The following is a 21,143-nucleotide window of genomic DNA, read 5'->3' as shown; positions in this document are numbered from 1 at the left end:
CTCCTTCCTTAGAGGTTTTTAAGGTCAGGCTTGACAAAGCCCTGGCTGGGATGATTTAACTGGGACTTGGTCCTGCTTTGAGCAGGGGGTTGGACTAGATGACCTTCTGGGGTCCCTTCCAACCCTGATATTCTATGATTCTATGATTCTATGATTTTACTGAGGAAAACAAGGGCCCACCCATCAGAAATCTGGCTCAATTGGCCATTTAAGACTTGCCCTTGTACCCACTGAAATCAGTTAATGACTTCAGTTGTGCAGGATTGGGTACTTAATCCATCCCTCATGGGCCAGTGTATGTTTATTCTCTAAATCATCCCCAGTGTTTTGTACAGTCCAGTTTTAAATTATTCCAGCAGTAGAGTTTCCACCTTATCTCTTAGACCAGGGGTGGGCAAACTAGCCATTTTAAGCCCACCCGCAAGCTCCCACTGGGGAGTAGGGTCAGGGGCTTGCCCCACTCCGGCGCTCCAGCACCACACAGCTCCCAGAAGTCGTGGCATGGCCCCACTCTGGCTCTACAGCTGGGGAACAGAGTTAGGGGCCGCACCATGTGGCTCCCGGAAGCCGCAGCATGGCCCCACTCTGGCTCCTACAGGCTCCAATGGCCCCCTCTGGTGCTCCAATGGGAGCTGCAGGGGCAGTGCCTGCGGACGGGGCAGTGTGCAGAGCCACCTGGCTGTGCATCTGCGTAGGAGCCGGAAAAGGAACATGCCACTGCTTCCGGGTGTTGCTTTAGGTAAGCACTGCTCAGAGTCTGCACCCCTGAGCCTCTCCCCATGCCCACACCCCCTGCCCCAGCCCTGATCCCCCTCCCGCTCTCCAAACCCTCGATCCTAGCCCAGAGCACCCTCCTGCACCCCAAACCTCTCATTCCCAGCCCCATCCGAGAGCCCGCACCGCCAACCAGAGCCCTCACCCCCTCCCGTACCTCAACCTCAATTTTGTGAGCATTCATGATCCGCCATACAATTTCTATTCCCACATGTGGCCTTCAGGCCAACAACTTTGCCCACTCATGTCTTAGACTATTAGCCCCCTAATAGATCTCAAAACGATGCTTGATATTTATCCTGCATTGTTTTTTATTCAATGTTATCACATGGGTCAAATAATCCCTTTCCCTTATCACTCCTTACAATCTTCAGATATTGTAACTTGTCATCATTTCCCCATTCAGTCAAGTTATTCACATACATATTTAGGTTTTTCTAATTTTATATTAGTCTCTTTAGTCCCTGGATTATTTTTGCTGCTTTTCTCTGAAGTCCCTATGGTTTGTCCAGATTGATTCAGAAACAGACAAATTTTCATATGAGTAGAGTGTGATCTAGTGCATGTGAGGTGCTATTTACCCAATCAGGCTTTTTCCAGAAACATCCACCTTATTGTGGTGCCACTCATGTAAGGTCTGATCCTATGTATTGCTAATGCATTTATTCCCAAGTATTCTCACTGAAATCAGTTGTACTATGCATGTGGCCAAGGACTATTTGCATGAGGAAGAGTTTCCAGGATTGGGCAAAGAGGCTCCTCTCTTCAACAACTGGCTCCTTTTCATGTGGTAAAACAGAGTTCAAACATAAAAACAACAGGTATGTGTGGGAAGGATGATGTTATCTTTGAAAAATTAAATGACTTCTTTGGATAAAGAGAGGACATCATACTCAATCGAGTTCTTTTCGTTAAATGTTCATTCTTTGAGCCCTGCTTTTAAGAAACTAGGTTTTATACCAGAGATATCACAACTTACTCCTCAGCAAACATTGATTAGTATCCAAAGGAACATCTTCCTTTTATAACCCATTCTTAAATTCTCCTTGAAAGTTCTTTCTCTTCTAAGTAGTGTCTCAGTAAAAAAGCAGTGTACAATTCTACTCTTAGGAATTACTAAACCTTCTGAGTTTAATGCCCAGTATATCTGTGCTCTCAGAATGCAGGAATAGCTTGTAACAATTATTAACACTTTCTTAGAAAGGGATATCCTGTCTCACAGTAACAGTATTCAGTACAGGAGAGCTATCACCTCTTAGTAGAGGAAAAGATTTTCCTAGGAGCTCGTGGCACTCTAATGCCTATTGAAAGAAATGGTGGTAAAAGAAAAAAATATAAAATTAAACATTCCTGTACAAAGACACAGAATTATGACAAGTATTGGATGTCAGTGCATTGATATCCAGCAGTAAGCCCCAGATCTATATCCTGAACCCTAATAATTGCAATTTTCAAAAGTGGCCACAGATTTGGGTGTTTTGTTTTGAGATTCCCTAGACCTAATTTTCACAGTTTTTACGGAAAACATAGTGAAAGATATTACTGAAAAAATTGGTAACTGTTTTGATAAAAGTTCAGGTAAAAATCATTAATATTTCATTACAATGTTCATTTTTGAATAATGGCCACTTTTTCAATGAAAACACTTGTTTGAACATTTCTGTCTGCTATAATATTTTGTTGTCAGTATTCCAAAACTGAAATTAGTGACAGGAAGAGAGCTTTTTGTAAAAAAAAAAAAAAAAAAAAAAAAAAAAAAAAAAAAAGTGAGCTTTGAAGAGGGATTTGAATAAAGGGACGGGAGAGGATGACAGAAAAAGTACTTCTCAATAGAAGATGTGTTTATGATTTGAGATTAACAAATCTTCAGTGTTATTAATGAATGCTCTTAATGAATGCTATTATAATTAATAATGCTTTCATCCTCTGTGTGGACCAGCACTAGGGGGGGATGAGACACAGATGCTCTTTGCTAGTAGGTTTCACAGATATTTTCTGAAAGGAAAGGAAAAAAGACACTCAAGAATCTTGGGTCCCATTCCAGGTTCCGGAGAAGAGTGGTCACCGACCCTTCTTCCCCATTCCCCATCTCAAGCCTGACCCGTTCTTCCCCTATCTCTTCCAGCCAGTCCTGTGGCTCCACTCTCTCCACTTCTCCCTGTCCCACTCCCATCCCCATGCTACTCATCTCAGGCTTCTTGTTCCTGTCTCCTTGCACTGTCAGTCCTAGTCTCCTTCTCCAGTCTCCCACACCAAAGTCCTCATCTCTATGCCAGCCCCACATACTGTAGAATTGTATGGAGGGTCTGTTAGGGGCGGACCAGGAGAAGGGCATGAGATCTATGTTTGTGTGGATTCATTGGCCTTAATACAAATGCAAATGATAAGAAAGTCATAGATTTTAATGCCAGAAGGGACCATCTAGTCTGACTTCCTGTATAACACAAGCCAAAGAACCTCACAAAGTAATTTCTACATAAAGCCCATAACTTCTGTTTGAGTTATAGCATCTCTTTTTTAAAAAGCAATCCAGTCTTGATTTAAAGACTTCAAGTAAAGTCCTTAGGTAAGCTGTTCCAGTAGTTAATTACTCTCACTGTTATTTCTAGTATTAGTTTGTCTACCTTCTGCTTCTAGCCATTGGATCTCACTATGCCTGTAGCTGCTACCCCAGCCCACAGGTGAGACACCTGCACCCTGGCCCTGACTGAGGTATGGATTTCACTTCCTCAGCCCACCGACAGTTCTGCATAGTTTACTTAAACTTCATGTGGCAAAAAGGGTTCCACTCAAACAGCAGCAGAGAATTTGATTTACTCTGTTTCCTCACACTGAATGAAAATATGGGGGTGTGGTGCAAAATCCCACAACATAGTCTTTGTGCCTTTAGAAATAGTACAAGGTTCTGAAATGGGTTAAATTTCACCCTTGATGTAACTCAAATTATTTGTGTTTCTATTCAACTTTATAGAGCCTTAAAATTACTTTTTCACTCAGATTCAGGCTTACTTACAGACTTCTCTCATCTTCAAGGTTCAGCAGCTTGTTGGGATGAGTTTTGCTGCCTGATGGTCAATGTACAGTAGTTTTCTCAAATCTTTATTCATTATGTTTATCTAGAGCTTATAAAATCCTTCAAGAAGTTAGTTAATTGGCGACGGGAAATGTTATTGTTCAGCTCTGTCTCATCTTTAAAGATGATTTGTATCTTGAGATTACTGTCATTGTTCCATATTCTTCTCTGTAATATTCTCCCTGAGGTAGCAAGAGAAATCCAGAACATCATTTGTGACCTCTATTTGAAATAGGAAAATAACAAGGCTCTCTTTTCTAGTTTTGCAAGCATTTGAGACTAATGGTAGGTTAACTTTCTCAAAGATTTAGAGCTATTACTATTAGGGCTGTCAAGCGATTAATCAAATTAATTGCGATTAATCGTGCTGTTAAACAGCAATAGAATACCATTTATTTTAAGTTTCAGAGTATCAGCCGTGTTAGTCTGTATTCGCAAAAAGAAAAGGAGTACTTGTGGCACCTTAGAGACTAACAAATTTATTAGAGCATAAGCTTTCGTGAGCTAGCTGTAGCTCACGAAAGCTTATGCTCTAATAAATTTGTTAGTCTCTAAGGTGCCACAAGTATTCATTTATTTTAAATATTTTTGGATATTTACTACATTTTCAAATATATTAATTTCAATTAAAACACAGAATACAAAGTGTACAGTTCTCACTTTATATTTATTTTTATTACAAATATTTGCACTGTAAAAAAAATGTATTTTTCAATTCACCTCATACAAGTACAGTAGTACAATCTGTTTATTATGAAAATTGAACTTACAAATGTAGAATTATGTACAAAAAAACTGCATTCAAAAATAAAACAATGTAAAACTTTAGAGCCTACAAGTCCACTCAGTCCTACTTCTTGGTCAACCAATCAAACAAGGTTGGTTACAATTTTCAGGAGATAATGCTGCCTGCTTCTTGTTTACAATGTCACCTGAAAGTGAAAACATGGCACTGTTGTAGCTGGTGTTGCAAGATATTTACATGCCAGATGCGCTCAAGATTCATATGTCTCTTGATGCTTTGGCCACCATTCCAGAGGACATGCTTCCATGCTGATGATGGGTTCTGCCTGATAACGATCCAAAGCAGTGCGGACTGACAACATATTCATTTTCCTCATCTGAGTCAGATGCCACCAGCAGAAGGTTGATTTTCTTTTTTGGTGGTTCAGGTTCTGAAGTTTCCACATTGGAGTGTTGCTATTTTAATTCTTCTTAAAGTATGCTCCACACCTTGTCCCTCTCCGATTTTGGAAGGCACTTCAGATTCTTAAACCTTGGGTTGAGTGCTGTAGCTATTTTTAGAAATCTCACATCGGTACCTTCTTTGTGTTTTGTCTAATCTGCTGGGAAGGTGTTCTTAAAATGAACATGTGTTGGGTCATCATCCGAGACTGCTATAACATCAAATATATGCAGAATGAGGGTGAAACAGAGCAGGAGACATACAATCTCTCCCCCTCCCGCCCCAAGGAGTACAGTCACAAATTTAATTGACGCATTATTTTTTTAATGGGCATCATCAGCATGGAAGCATGTCCTCTGAAATGGTGGCCAAAGCATGGAAAGGGCATACGAATGTTTAGCATGTCTGGCATGTAAACATCGGCTACAAAAGTGCCATGCGAATGCCTGTTCTAACTTTCAGGTGACATTGTAAATAAGAAACAGACAGCAGTTTCTCTTAGCTATTGGCAGAATAAGAAGTAGGAATGAGTGTACTTGTAGGCTCTAAAGTTTTACACTGTTTTGTTTTTGAGTGCAGTTATGTAACCAAAAATAATATGCATTTGTAAGTTACACTTTCACAATAAAGAGATTGCACTTCAGTATTTGTATGAGGTGAACTGAAAAATATTATTTGTTTTATCATTTTTACAGTGCAAATATTTGTAATAAAAAATAATAATATAAAGTGAGCACTGTGCACTTTGTATTCTGTGTTGTGGTTGAAATCAATATTGAAAATGTAGAAAAACATCCAAAAATATTTAATACATTTTTATTGGTATTCTATTGTTATAAGTGTGATTCATCGTGATAATTTTTTAATCCTGATGAATTTTTTTGAGTTAATCATGTGAGTTAACTGCCATTGACAGCCCTTATTACTATATATTTCTGATCACTTGCTGCACAGTACATTAATAGATGGGTCCCTGGGAATCAGTCAAGAGCTGGCAAAGTGAAAGTATACCTTGGTTTCTGTCTATACCCTTTCTTACAAAAACACTCAGTAGGGTTCAAACACATCCTGTCACTTATCATACATTTCACATTTCATATAGAGCATAGAGAAAACCTTGAATCTCTGAACAAATTGGCCACATTCATTCGTGCCGTAACTCTGATCAAGTGAATGGCTAAACTCATTCTTGCTGTAACTGTTCAAGTGAAGTCATCCCCTGATGTATATTCATTAGCTCCAATAAAACCTTGATTTTCTTCCTCCTTCACCAGCCCCACCCCCTTTCATATATATTAAGTCGCAGAGCAACTGGAAAGATAAAGGGTTTTTTTCCCCATAAAGATACCAGATTATTAAAACTACAATTGCAACTTTTCATATACTTAGAATTTCCAAGGAATTCAGTTAGCCTTCCTTCTGCTTAAAAAACAAACAAACCTCCTCTCTGATTCTTGCCACTAACTAATGATCTAGCTCCAGTGAATATTGGTTGTTCAAGAAAGATGAACTCAAACTGAAACAGGTGCAGAAAAAGCTATTGGGATGATCAGGAAAATGAAAAGCCATTCTTGAGAGAAGACTAAAAGAGCTTGGCTTGTTTAGCCTAGTAAAACGAAGGCTGAGAAAGGATATGATTGCTCTGTATAAATATATCGGGGGATAAACACCAAGAAGGGTGTAGAGCTATTTAAGCAAAAGGACAATGTTTGCACAAGAACAAATGTGCATAAATGGGCCATTTTGTCACGAAATTTGAAGAAAGTTTCTAATCATCAGAGAGATAAGATTCTGGTGCAGTCTTCCAATAGGAGTAGTAGAAGCAAACAACCTAACTTATCTATGGAGCTTGATAAATTTATGAATGGGCTCATATGATGGGTTTGGCTGCAACAGAACTGCACTGACCTCTAGCACCCACGAGATCCCATCCAGTCCAATCTTCCTATGTTCAGATCTAGAGATGGGGCAGAGAAGAGATTGTATATTTATGTGTACATTTTTAACCCAAGAAACAGGTATATGGCCAGATCCTCCATTGAAGTCAATGGAGTTATGCTGATGTACACTACCTTAGGGCGTGGACTATACAATATAGGCACCTATAATTGTTTAATACTCCTTGATATATTAGAGGTGTATATCAATCAGTATATCTCTGATTGTTGGGGAAACTGTAGATGCTGAGGAAACAAACAGCACTCACATTTTGGTGGGCCATTGGTGATCTCCTTTTCTTGGGGTCCTCTTGTTGAGAACCACTTTGGAGATGGATCAGTCATTCATTCAACAATGATCCATGAACAAAGCATTCTGATGCTAGCAGTTCTATATTTCTCTGCTAATATAAACATGTTATTTTACTGCCTTCTGTCTTCGCACATTGCAAGGTCACTGGCTGTCTCCTGAAGTGCCATATGAAATTAAAATATAGTGATTTTTGGAATTACAAAATTAGATTGAAACATTTAAAGACTTGCAAATGTTACATTTGGTCTATTTTATAAGCACAGAGTTGTGAAATTATCATGGGATATTTGTAGATGACTTTTTGCTCATGTCTCTCCTATGATTTTGTTCTCTCAATCTTTCAAACTAAAGATATATCTGGTTAAGTTTCATGCCGCAATAAGTATGTGGCATATATTTGTATAAAGCTTGGCAAAAGACCTTCCTTTGTTTATTTCAAGCTATGCCAAATGCTCTTTCATTTAATGTTCTTTGTTGCATTTGTTTTATATAGTAAAATGTAATTTTAAAAAGTGATTTTTAGTGAAACTGCTATCTCTTCCCTACTGATGGTTCACCGCAGTGTTCCCTCTCCTTTCCCCACCTTCACTACACATAGTAAGCAAATATATTCAAGTGAAGGTACCAGAAATGTTCCGCCAAAGTAAGATGTAATGTTGTGTGAACAGGTGATTTGTCTTTTTTTCCCAGGCCTGATCTTATAAGGAGCTGTTCTCCTCTCTGGGGGCACTCGGGATCAGATCCTCAGAATGAAAGCACACAAGAACCCCAAAACAGAGGGAGAGAAGCAAGCTGCTTTCTAAATAGAGGCACAACTCATGTCATCTTACTGTAGACTGACTGTTTGCATGCTGTTCTGATCAACCACTTGCATCAGTGTCCCCTAGCCTGCAGTCAGAACCAGGGAAAACCTTTAGGATTTAAAGTGTCAGCTTGTAACTTTTACAGTTTTCAATACACCATCACCGGAAATTAGGTACCTAAATCCCTTTGAGGATCTAGGCTTCAGCAGCTTCCAGAATCGATCCCTTAGTTTCCTGAGCTTCCCATTTCGTTTCATCCCTGTGCCCGCAGAAACAGCTGGAAAGTTCTGTGAGGATTCAGATGTGATCATAGCATCACTTACCCATTGCTTAGGACCAGTTCCTGAGAGGTGGCTAACCTCTGCAATTCCCATTCAAGTCAACTGCACTGCTAGTGTTCAGTAATTCTCCAGATCAGGCCCTAAATCAGATAGTTCTTTTTGATTTCTTCCATCTCATCTTGTTTTAAATGCATTTATTTTAGGGCTGTCGATTAATCGCAGTTAACTCACACGATTAACTCAAAAAAATTAATTGCGATTTAAAAATTAATCATGATTAATCGCACTTTTAATCGCACCGTTAAACAATAGAATACCAATTGAAATTTATTAAATATTTTTGGATGTTTTTCTACATTTTCAAATTATTGATTTCAATTACAACACAGAATACAAAGTGTACAGTGCTAACCTTAGACTATTATTTTTATTACAAATATTTCCACTGTAAAAATGACAAATAAAAGAAATAGTATTTTTCAATTCACCTCATACAAGTACCATAATGCAATCTCTTTATCGTGAAAGTGCAGCTTACAATTGTAGATTTTTTGTTACATAACTGCACTCAAAAACAAAACAATGCAAAACTTTAGAGCCTACAAGTCCATTCAATTCTACCTCTTGTTCAGCCAATCGCCCAGAAAAACAAGTTTGTTTACATTTACAGGAGATAATGCTGCCCATTTATTATTTACAATGTTGTCTGAAAGTGAGAACAGGCATTTGCATGGCACTTTTGTAGCTGGCATTGCAAGGTATTTATGTGCCAGACATGCTAAACATTCATATGCCCCTTCATGCTTCAGTCACCATTCCAGAGGACATGGTCTCATGCTGATGATGCTTGTGAAAAAAAGTATTAAATTTGTGACTGAACTCCTTGGGGGGAGAATTGCATGTCTCCTGCTCTGTTTTACCCACATTCTGTCATATATTTCATGTTATAGCAGTCTCGGATGATGACCCAGCACATGTTCGTTTTAGGAACACTTTCACAGCAGATTTGACAAAACACAAAGAAGGTACCAATGTGAGATTTCTAAAAATAGCTACAAATCAACCCAAGGTTTAAGAATCTGAAGTGCCATCCAAAATCTGAGAGGGATCAGGTGTGGAGCATACATTCAGAAGTCTTAAAAGAGCAACACTCTGATGCGGAAACTTCAGAACCTGAATCACAAAAAAAGAAAATCAACCTTCTGCTGGTGGAATCTGACTCAGATAATGAAAATGAACATGCGTTGGATCATTATCAAGCAGAATCCGTCATTGGCATGGACTCATGTCCTCTGGAATGGTGGTTGAAGCATGAAGGGACATTATTTTTTTGTACATAATTCTACATTTGTAAATTCAACTTTCATGATAAAGAGATTGCATTACAGTATTTGTATCAAGTGAATTGAAAAATACTATTTCTTTTGTTTTTTACAGTCCAAATATCTGTAATAAAAAATAATAATATAAAGTGACTAGGTTACATACCACCAGTTCTACAATTTCATATTTGTGTTCCTTCACAACTCTTAGGTGAATACCATCTGGTCCTGCTGTAATATTTTTATAATTAAAAATAATATAAAGTGACTAAAGTGGGCAGGGAGGTGAGGTGGGAGGCGGGTTGGGGGGACGAGGCGGAGCCCCCCCCCACGAACATCCCTCCCCCAGCCTATCAACGCCTCTCCCTCCCACCCAGCGCTTACAGCTAATCAGCTGTTTCACAGCATCTGGAGGTGCTGGTGGGGGAAGGCAGAGGAGGGGGCAGAACTGGGCGGGAAAAGAGGGGTGGAGCAGGGGTGGTAAGAGGCAGTGTGGGGCCTTGGGTGAAGGGGTGGAGTGAGGGCAGGGCCTGGGCGGAGCTGGGGGGAGCACCCCCTGGCAGATAGAAACTCAGAGCCTATGTCCCGGGCCCCGCACTGCACCCCAGGGATAGCCCTGCCTACAACAGCACAGGAATTTACTAGAAACTTGAAATACTATTTGTAATAAACAACATAGCCTGCTGTAGATTCCTTGTTATTTGTTCCACTAAATGTATCTCTTTCAGAAAGACTGGAAACAGTCTAGTCTGGCTGCTTCATTTTAGAGTGTTTCCTCTTAGTCTGAGTGCTTTAAAAAAAAAAGACTTTCCACATAAAGTGGATGACTTGTTTTAAAATGACCCTAGCTCAAGGTTGTGATAACAAGACAGCTGTCCTTCTCTCTGATTTAGATGTTCCAGTCTCTTCCTTGTGCAAGGGCTGTGTTGATTTCGGTTCCTTAATAAGCAATCTTGCTCCCGGCAATACCATCACACTGACTCGAAAGTTGTCTCTGGATCAAGGTAAGTGGGATTTACTACAACTATCTTACACCCTGCAAAGTCTGTCTGGAAAACATAGAGTGAGAGATGTAATATGAGTTGTGGAATGAAAGTTCGGACTTTTTAATAATCCATGAAATTTCTCATCGCAAAATTATTCTCTTCTAAGGATTTGGTGCAGAGTAAATGGAATTATTTAATCCTCTATTGCAGTGTATGGGGCTAAACACTTGTTCGCCCATCTCCATTTGTCTTTCAACCAGAATTAGAAATCCCTAGTTAGTCTACCACATCCACATGTGAAGTAGATCTTTCTAACAAAGATCTGTCCTTGCCTGTACAGAAATGAGAGTACCGGTCACTTCCTCTTCCCTGTGCTCTCCATGTGGTCCAAGATCTTTATATGGGAAGGAGGCAGGCTGGAAGCAGCAGGGAGTGCATGGACCTTCAGAGCATCTGAGCAGACCTCTCCTGATGCTCTGGAATGCTTCCTTCACAGGGACTTCAGGTACCTCTGCCCATAGGGCACATCCTGTCAGAACTGGATCCACTCGAGATGTTCTGATAGGCAAGCAGGCACGGGGCCTTCACACAGATTTCTCTAGCTGCTACTCCAAGATCAATGCACATTTTTATGGGCCTGCAGGTGTTGGAGCTGAACCTCCTGCTCTTTTCTTTTTTACCCTTCATCCCCAGACAGAGTCACCTTGCAGAACTTCTCTCCTTCTCCAAATCCCCTCCCACAGGTTTTCCCATGAGAAGTGGCAGTCTACTCCCATTTTTTGATGTTTTTGGATTTTTAGTGCATGAAGGTGTAAATGTCTCTACCAATGCAGAACAGTAAGACTTAAAATGGTTTCCACCAGTTAAAATATGTTAAAGAAATCATAATTTCCTCATGGGGGTTCCTCTTGCCCATAGGGAGTTGTTAGTGCTAAAGGACTGTAGAAAATATTCAGTGGAGTGTTTAACTAATGACAACCTTTATCCTATTTAAAAAATTAATAAATAAATGTCAGTACATGTATGTTCAAAGTGATAATAAAATGGGGAAAACTTTTAAATCTTAATTCACTCCCATCTGAAGAGTTTGTACAAGGCCCTGTGCATCACTTTACTCCCATTTAAGACCCACGTTAATGGCTTAAGTGGGATTTAAATGGTACACTGGGTCCAGTGAGAACCCTCTGCACTGGGGTGATATCAAAATTATAGAAGATACACATTAAGGAGATAGTTTAATCCATTCATAAATGTCTAGATCTATATCCTCACCTCTTTCCTAATACCATGTACAGCAGATAATCTTGTAAAGCAATTGTTCTCACTGAAGCACAATGATTAAAGGGGAAAAAAATCTTATCTCCTATATCAGGTAGGCAATCTGAGGGACAAAGTAGAATTACTTGTAACTTAGAATAGCCAGATTCTCCCACCCTTACGCATGCTGAGTATTTCCTTACTTGATCTGATTGAAATTAAGGAGACCAATAAGAAGTACTGTCACTGTGAAAACTGACTGTTTTATTCCAGCCCTTTGTTTTGTCTTTTAACCCATTACTGATGCCTGAAAGGACTTCCCCTCTTAACTCATGACTGCTTAGTTTGCTTCAGAGTTTTTAGAGAGAAACCTTGTCAAAGGCTTTCCAAAAGTGTAAGTTAGCCAGTGGATAAGCCTTTTCCACCTGCTTGTTGGCATCCTCAAATAATTCTAGTTGGTAGGTGAGGCATTATTTCCCTTTACAAAAGGAGTGGTGACCCTTTTGTGTTCCTCTATATATCTGATTCTGTTCTTTATTATTGTTTCAACCAACTGGCCTGGTACTGAAGTTAGGTTTACTGGCCTGTATTTGCCAGGATTCTATGAAAAACTTCCAGTTCCATGAGCAGAGCCAGGCAATTAGGCAGAACTGTAGTGTCTGAATGAATGGATAAAAGGACCGTGTTGGAGGAGGGATTTAGGTTTATTAGGAACTGGGGAACCTTTCAGGAACGGTGGAGCCTATACAGGAAGAATGGGATCCACCTAAGCCAAAATGGAACCAAAAAGGTCATAGAGGAGTTTTTAAACTAAGAATTTGGGGGGAAAGCACATGGTTCAGACAGACACTGTTTAATGAAGGATTTATTAAAGGGGATAGTCAATATCCTACCAAAGAGAATGCTACTGTGGAGGTCCTGGACTTTAATATCTTATCCAGCAGCTTCAATTTTGGCCTTCAGGACCTCTCTTACCTTTCCCTATGTCATTGCTACTACATATACCGTGACCACAGACTCCTCCCCAGCATGGCACATAAGTCTACCTAGATGTCTCAAGAGGTCCACAACCTTTGCACCTGGCAGGCAATTCACCATGAGGTTCTCCCAGTCATCATAAACCCAACTATCTAGATTTTTAATCAAATCCCCCCAATTACTATTACTTGTCTCTTCCTAATAACAGGGGTCATTCCCTCCCCCCCCCCACACACACACAGAGGGGTATGGGAGGATACCATCACATCATCTGGGATCATATTCCTCTGCTCCAGCTTGATGGTCTCCTTCTCCAAAACTTTCCTCCTCCTCCTCCCTCCTCCACAATAACACAGACTGTCTGACTGGGGGTGGAAGCACTCTACTCTGTCCCCGAAAGGCTTGTCTCTGTACCTCCTGTTTCCCTTAGCTCTTCCAGTTCAGCCACTCTGGTCTCAAGAGCAAGTACTTGATCTCTGAAGGCCATGAGTTGGTTGTACCACATACACACATACACCCTCTATCCACATACATGCTGCACCCAGTGCAATCAACTGGATCGTCCCCACTCTGGACTTCTGCCTGCATTATTTTTACTCTTGCAGGTGTTTTTGGTTTTTGGTTTGGAGGGTTTTTTGGGTGGTTGGGGTGGTTACAGGCCTAAGTTTAGAAAATGTTTGTTAGGTGTATCTGGCTCTCCCACTCCCTAACAAAATTCCCTGCTTGCTGTTTCTGTTTGCTAGTTCTCTCATTTCTTAGGAGGTGGCTTTTTAAACCTCTGTTATATCTGAGTTAGCCCTCACCCTTTGATCCAAGGATGGCAAACTAGAGCCTTGATAGGAAGCTTCTCAGTCTTGCCTAGCAGGCACTAAGCTCAGCCCACAGCCTTCCCTCCCCTCAAAACAGACAACACTGCAATGAGCAAACAACTAATTTACTCCAAGGGTCACTTAATTGCTCCTCCTTCAGCTGGAAAACTCCATTGCAAAACTCCTTTTTTGCTACTCTTCTCTGCTCGCCTGTATCTGATTTATTTGGGGTTTTTTTTTTCCATTTATACATCCAGTTGGGCTCTTAGTATTCTAATTCATAGTGATTTAGATTTCACATATTCAGGTTACTCAAGATAGAATTCCTGTAACATTGAAATCAAATCTTTTTCTTCTCCAAATATAAGATTTTTTTTTCTCTTTAGTCAGAGGAAAGCCCCTTAAGTAGTTCAAAACATTATTTTAATTATTTCACTTATTTTTAACTATTGATTTATTTGCATCTTTTAGTTCAATGTTAGAATAATGTTGGTGGTCCCCAAAAATTAGAGAGCAGGAGAACAGCATTCCTAGGGCAACAAACTAGAAGGAAATTTTCTGCATCTGAATTCTCCTACCAAAGAATGGTTAATATCCTTCTGTACAACAGATTTCCTTGATGCTTGTTTATAACAGGTTTATGCCAGCAGCATTGCTGCAAGAAATAAAAATAGAACAGTGTCGTCAAACAGAGATGTCACTTGAAGGCCTTTATGATTGGTGGGTTTTTTGTTTTGTTTTTTGGTTTTGTTTTGTTTTTTGGTTTGGTTTTTTTTTACAATTAATGCAGAGGACTATTTGTCTTGGACTCAAATTCAACATTATTTTTTATTCCTTGGAAAAGTTACATTTATCTGTCTTTAAATTCATATATTCTGTAGTTAGGTAAGAAAGAAGCAGATTGTAATGTTTGGAAGACAATAACAGAAGCCTGAACAGTTACAAATGAGATTCACTTTGCTGCAGTTTTAATAAAGGCCCTGATACTTAGCTCATGTAAATTGGTACAGGTTGGCAATAAGTTGACTTTAGCGGAGGGACATTGATTTACACCAGGTAAGGATGTGGCCCCAAATCTTCGGGCATCATTACACAGTAATTGTAACTTGGATTGCAGGATTCTCATTACAATAAGGTTGTTTCTATAAAATACAATTGATGGGTAATAAATTCATTAATATGTCACTCACTAAGAAAGCAGTAGCAGCAGCTGTGAGGAAAGTGTGAAGACTTACATCATGAGTTTCTAATTGAAAATGAATCAGGGTTTTTTGCAGGATCCTGCAAGTCACTTTCAGCTCTCACAGAGAATTTATGAGTGTTCCCATAGAAACTGGGCCCAATCTTCTGCTAGTGTATATCAACAGCTCTATTGATCAAGCTGATCCCGAAGTCAATGGAACTATGGTGATTTATGCCAGTAAAGAATCTGACCCAGTATTCCTGAAGACTCCCATCATCTTGTATCTTTAACCTGACTGGATGTGGGGGAGGGGGAAATCCTTAGAGTCTGGGGATCAAAACCTTGCTCATTTTATGGCAGGGATTGGAGGGAATTTCACTTCACCCCCATCAATGGAATGATCAGAGGAAAACTCCATGTTACTCCCTTGTTTCAGGCAACCTCACTTAATGTGGTTTTGGAACACTTATAGCTCTAAAATACCTACCACTGGTCTCTGAACTAGTCAATCTTTGGCCCTGGAAGACAAATGTCCTTCAGAGCGCGGATTTCATATACAGAAAAAAGTCATCCAGTCAGTAGTGCTGTCAGACTTTCACAATCCATAGCTCAAATGTTTGTCACAGTAAATTCTTCATCGCTCATGGATTGCTCATACCCCTAGATTTGCATATGAGTTTGTGCATACACAGGGGGCGATGATTTTGTAAACAGTTTGTGCTTATGAGTCACTTGCAGGCAGATAAGATATATTCAGTTCATTTAATCTTTCCTTGATCATTTTTGTTGCTCTTCTTTAATTTCCATGCAGTTTTCAGCAACTATTGAAATGCCCAGAGTTGTATGTAATGTTCTATGTATAGCCTCGCTAGTGTCATATTGAGAAAACTGCCCTGGGCTTTGATGTGATGATGTCTCTGTAAAGTCTAGCTGCCTTCGTGCATTTGTTCACTGTTTGCTAACTAAAAATCAATGGTACCTTGAACATTTATAAACTTTCTATTTAGGAGACTGGGGTCTCTTTGGGCAGAGTTTATTCACTTTATTGAAGAAACAGAATATGTTTGCTTAGGGTATTTCAAATATGAAGATAAGAAGGCAGCAGGATTTGTGTGGATGCATGAGTACATTTTTTTAAAATATTTTCTTTAACTGTATACTTTGAAAGTCCTTCATTTTGTCCAGATTCTTTGCTAAAAACTCTTCCAATACTTCTGGAGCTTATTGTTGTTAAACATGTAACCTGTAGTCGGTAAAATGTCTGTATGGTGCTCTGTTCAACATAGATGAACATCTGCCATAGAGAAGTTGGCACATATAAGTTGCCTTGCATGTCTGAAATACATAAATTACACAGTACTGTGAGTATCTCTGCAGAAACCAAAATGGCTGAAGTAATTCATAAACATCTCCCATAAGGTTTCAGAGTAGCAGCCGTGTTAGTCTGTATTTGTGTTAGTCTGTATTCATCTGTATTGTGGCACCTTAGAGACTAACAAATTTATTTGAGCATAAGCTTTCGTGAGCTACAGCTCACTTCATCGGATGCATTCGGTGGAAAATACAGTGGGGAGATTTATATACATACACAGAGAACATGAAACAATGGGTTTGAGCTATTACCAGCAGTTTTACTTTATGTAATGACTCATCCACTCCCAGTCTCTATTCAAGCCTAAGTTAATTGTATCCAGTTTGCAAATTAATTCCAATTCAGCAGTCTCTCGCGAGAGAATTAATTTGCAAACTGGATACAATTAACTTAGGCTTGAATAGAGACTGAGAATGGATGAGTCATTACATAAAGTAAAACTATTTCCCCATGTTATTTCTCCCCCCACCCCACCCCCCACTGTTCCTCAGACTTCTTGTTAACTGCTGGAAATGGCCTACCTTGATTATCACTACAAAAGGTTTTCCTCCTTCCCCCCCTCCTTCCTGCTGGTAATAGCTCATCTTAAGTGATCACTCTCCTTACAGTGTGTATGATAAAACCCATTGTTTCATGTTCTCTGTATGTGTATATAAATCTCCCCACTGTATTTTCCACTGAATGCATCCGATGAAGTGAGCTGTAGCTCACGAAAACTTATGCTCAAACAAATTTGTTAGTCTCTAATCTCCCATAAGGGTCACTGCCGCAAAAAGTAAATTGGGGCAGCTTTGCCTACCTGCCAGGGCTGGGGCTAGGCAAAGCTGCTAAAGACCCCAGTACCACTGAATAAAGGAGGTGCAAGGTTGCCCCACTTTTTTCCATGCACAAGCACAGCAATGAATTTCCCTGTATGTATCACTTTGTATAGGGATGAGTGACTATAGAAGGTGCAAGGCAGTGGAGAAATGCCTTGCTCTCTTCCTCACCCAGTTGCACATTCACCCAGGGCTATCATAGTCCTGACCCACACAGAAGACAAGACTTTACTAATTTTACATCCTTGCTACTTGCCTGAATATTACAGTGCCCTTTCCCTACACTTTCAAGAATGCAATTAGTTATATGCTGATGAAAATACATTAGCTAATCCTCTGCTCAATTGCTTGATGTCTTTAAAAAACTCTTTAACAGTGCTTTTAACTGGCATGGCACATAATCAAATGCTATTGGAAAACTGGAAACAAGGGAAAAGGTAATTTGCCATAATTTTTGTAAAATATATTTTTATTACAAAAGGGAACAGTGAATATTTGTATTTCTTCTAGCCGTAGTAAAGTATCTCAGACATAGGCGTTGGGCTGTCAACTTCAAATAGTCTGAAGTGTGCTTTAAGCAGCACTACATGGAACCAATCAAACTCAGCTTGCAAAACCATCTCTGAATGGAGTCATTATTTCACTACTGTCTATTTTTAGAGGTAGAAAATAAAGTGAACAGATTTCCAATGAGACTTGATGATGAAGTTCCTCATTCTGCTCCCATCAAAGTCAATGGGAGTTTTGCCACTGAATTAAATGGAGTAGTTTCAGGACTGAAATGCTGGAGATGCGTAACCTGCTCTAGTGACAAAAGCTTTTACAGGGGCAGTGGTTTCTGGATCAAGGAGATATACTTAACCATTTAGAATGCCACCAAGGCTTACACCACAGTATCTCTAAAAATGCAACTTATCACCTTTCTATCCTCATAGGTGGCATTTTTTTTCTAAAATAAGCAAAATCTGCAAGCCTTATATAAACCCACAAATTCTGCCTTATTGATGAGTTTATCATAGTCATTTTGTGCAGTCCAAGAGAACCCAAGAAAAATCAATACCCATTCAGTTTTCAGTGTATCATGTACAGCCAAGGGTTTAGAGAGTAATTATAGTTGCCCTATCTCTAGCCTGGCGTGCAAAGGTTTTATATCAATGATTCAAATATGGCAAAGAAAGCTAAGAAGTGATCAAAGTTTAAGGAATGCAGTTTATTCAATGTGTCTCAAGGGCTTATCATTATATGCATTATAGATCTGAGCTGAAACTACATCTTACCTGGAGGTAGAAGACAAGGAAAATGAGCGAATTTAAAACTTTTCTTTTTTTAGTCTGATGAACTAAAGCTCTAGTCAATAAAAACTCAAGGGCAGAACTGATGAGTTCCTGGAATGACCAAGTGCTACAGTCTCTTCAGTGTAATTGTAGTGCACAGAAAATGATATTTTCTGACCAGATCTATAGGGATTTACACAAAGGGAGACCTGCATTATGTTTAAGAGCTCAATCCTGTGTAGTGCTGAGAGCCTTCAATTCCTATTGAGGCCAGTAAGAGTGATCAGCACCTCAGAGGATCAAGCCCTGGACCCTCCATCCCATAGACAGAAGCAGCCAAAGCAGAGATGCTGGGACATTCAGAGAACTTTCTACAGTTTTGACTGGAATTTCTCTGTCCTGTTGCCACAACCCTCCCACTCCCTCACAGTCTCTTCACCTCAGCTTGCTCCTCATTCTCCCTTGCCATGTCCCTTTCAACTTCCTCCTCTCCCCTTTTCATTCCAGTTACCTGATCCACTCCTAAGTAAACCCACGCCCCAAAAAAATTGCATCACGAAGATGAGGTTAGCTGCCATCACATTCTTGGCTCTGCTTGTGTGTTATAGTCCTTCCCATGGCCTGTGTCTGTCTTGTTTATTTAGACCATAAGCCCTTCTGATACCAATTACTGTACTTACATCAGAAAGTTATGTGATTGCAAGTAGTAATGGTGGTCCATGGGATGCTCACTAGTGGGGAGAGGTTGGTCCATCACACACTAGCTCCATTAAGATGTGGTCCACCCTAGGAAAAGTTTGAGAACCTGGCTTTACAAGGGGCTTTTCTCTCCACAACCTCTAAGTAACAGAAGAAGACTTCAGGACAATGGCACACAGGCCTGTTCCCATACCAGTTTGAGCAGATATTATTTAAGGTTCAGTAAGTAGCATATCCCTAGCACATGTCATTGTTTGGGTTACAATTATTTTTAATGAAGAAAAAATTGGAAAAAAAAGTATTCAGAAGGAGAAATATGAAATTCAGGTTTTTTATTCTGCATTTTTCCCATTCCCCAAATTAACCTTGTAGACATTCAGTTCAACATATTTCCTGTGAAGCAACACCTGCACAGCCCTGTTTTGTTGACTATTATAAGGAACCCTCCAATTCTATTAAAATTAATAGCTGCTACTAGCCACTAAATGTATACAATTTGTTCTTGCAGACCAGGGTTTAACAGCATCCACTACTTTGTAATATGCCATTGATCTGTGTGAATATGATGCCTTACTTACTAGAAGGTCAGGGGAAATAAGCTCAGTGATATCTGCTGAGTATGGGAACAAAAATATCTTGTAATGAAACCATATATGAAAGAACATTGATTTAATAAATGCATTTTTCCCTGGGGGAGGTGCTTTGTCTGAATCCCATTGAACTATAGTTTTATCTGTTTTTATTAAGTGAATCAAATATCAAAATAAAATTGTTCTGAAATTGATGGCTAGTTTTATAAATCCTAAAGCTTCCCTGTGGCAGTAGCTCAGAGAGTTGGAAAGCTTTTCTTTCTCACTAACAGAAGTTTGGTCCAATAAAAGATATTACCTCACCTGCCTTGTCTCTGGAAAAATCCCTGTAAATTTACAGACAAAGCTGAGTCTCCCATTTTCAGTATTAATTCCCTCCTGAAGTCCCATGCATTATTTATAATAGAGAATTTTCAGTTAGATGCAGTGCATTTGTGCCATATAATGTAACTCATTTACTCCATATCAGAGCCTTTCAAATAGACACGGGCATTCTCCGGAACATTTTCTTTTAAACTTAAGTGAAGTGAGTTGCAAGTGTTAGTCCAGTTCTTGATGGCTATCAAAAGCCATGACAACTTACAACTTTGCTAACAATCTCAGCAGCAGAGAACTCAGTGATTGAATGGTGATGAACTGTGGTCAAAGCCATTGGCTACTGAAATGGGGCTGAACACAGTTGTCTATATTGTGGATAAACCACATCAAGCACAAATTCAGCTGCACTTATTCCTGAAATCTGTTGTCAATAACAGGAGGTTTGCAGTGGGAGGGAGAGCATAGCATAAATTAGGCTTTTATGTGTGCCCCTTTAAAACTAAGGCTATGTCTACACTACAGACTTCTGTTGGTATACCTGTGTTGGTCAGGCATGTGAAGAAGTGTGATCCCTGATTTATATAGCTTAATTATCTTTCTTCTGCTGGTTTTAATTATGAACAGAAAGTGGACATTCTGAATAGCAACAGTAAATGTATTCTGCAATTGGGGGCATAATAATGACAGAAAGATCTAGGTCCTATTGTCCCAAGGACAAAGTAATCCACCAATTTACATCTTAATGAATAGTTACAAGCATACAGAGCTTGATCCAATCCCCTTAAAGTCAATGGAAAGATTCCTGTTGACTTTAATGGGGATTGGATCGAGGTCATAATGAAAAAAGAATATCAAGTACACTGAAGCAAAGCTTTCGATATTTGGGCTGAATTTGTTCAAGAATTTCCTTTGGATCTGAACCTAAATTACTGTTATGTTTGCCAAATCAGAAGAATATTTCAATTTACTTGAAAAGTGGCCTCAGACAGCTCCACCAGTTAAATAATCTCTAATGTGCCAATGAAAAATATTTACAAGTTTTCATATGTTATATATATGAAAAAGCAGAGATGACCCATGCTTGCTGACAGTGGTGGCGCAGAGTGAGGGCAGCTGGCTTCAGCAGTGTTACTGAGCATGCTCAGTCTGTGTGACCATGCTCAATACAAG

This window comes from Dermochelys coriacea, chromosome 2 (assembly GCF_009764565.3).
Source record: "Dermochelys coriacea isolate rDerCor1 chromosome 2, rDerCor1.pri.v4, whole genome shotgun sequence".
Lineage (NCBI taxonomy): Eukaryota > Metazoa > Chordata > Testudines > Dermochelyidae > Dermochelys > Dermochelys coriacea.
Note: the sequence above shows the minus strand (reverse complement) of the source record.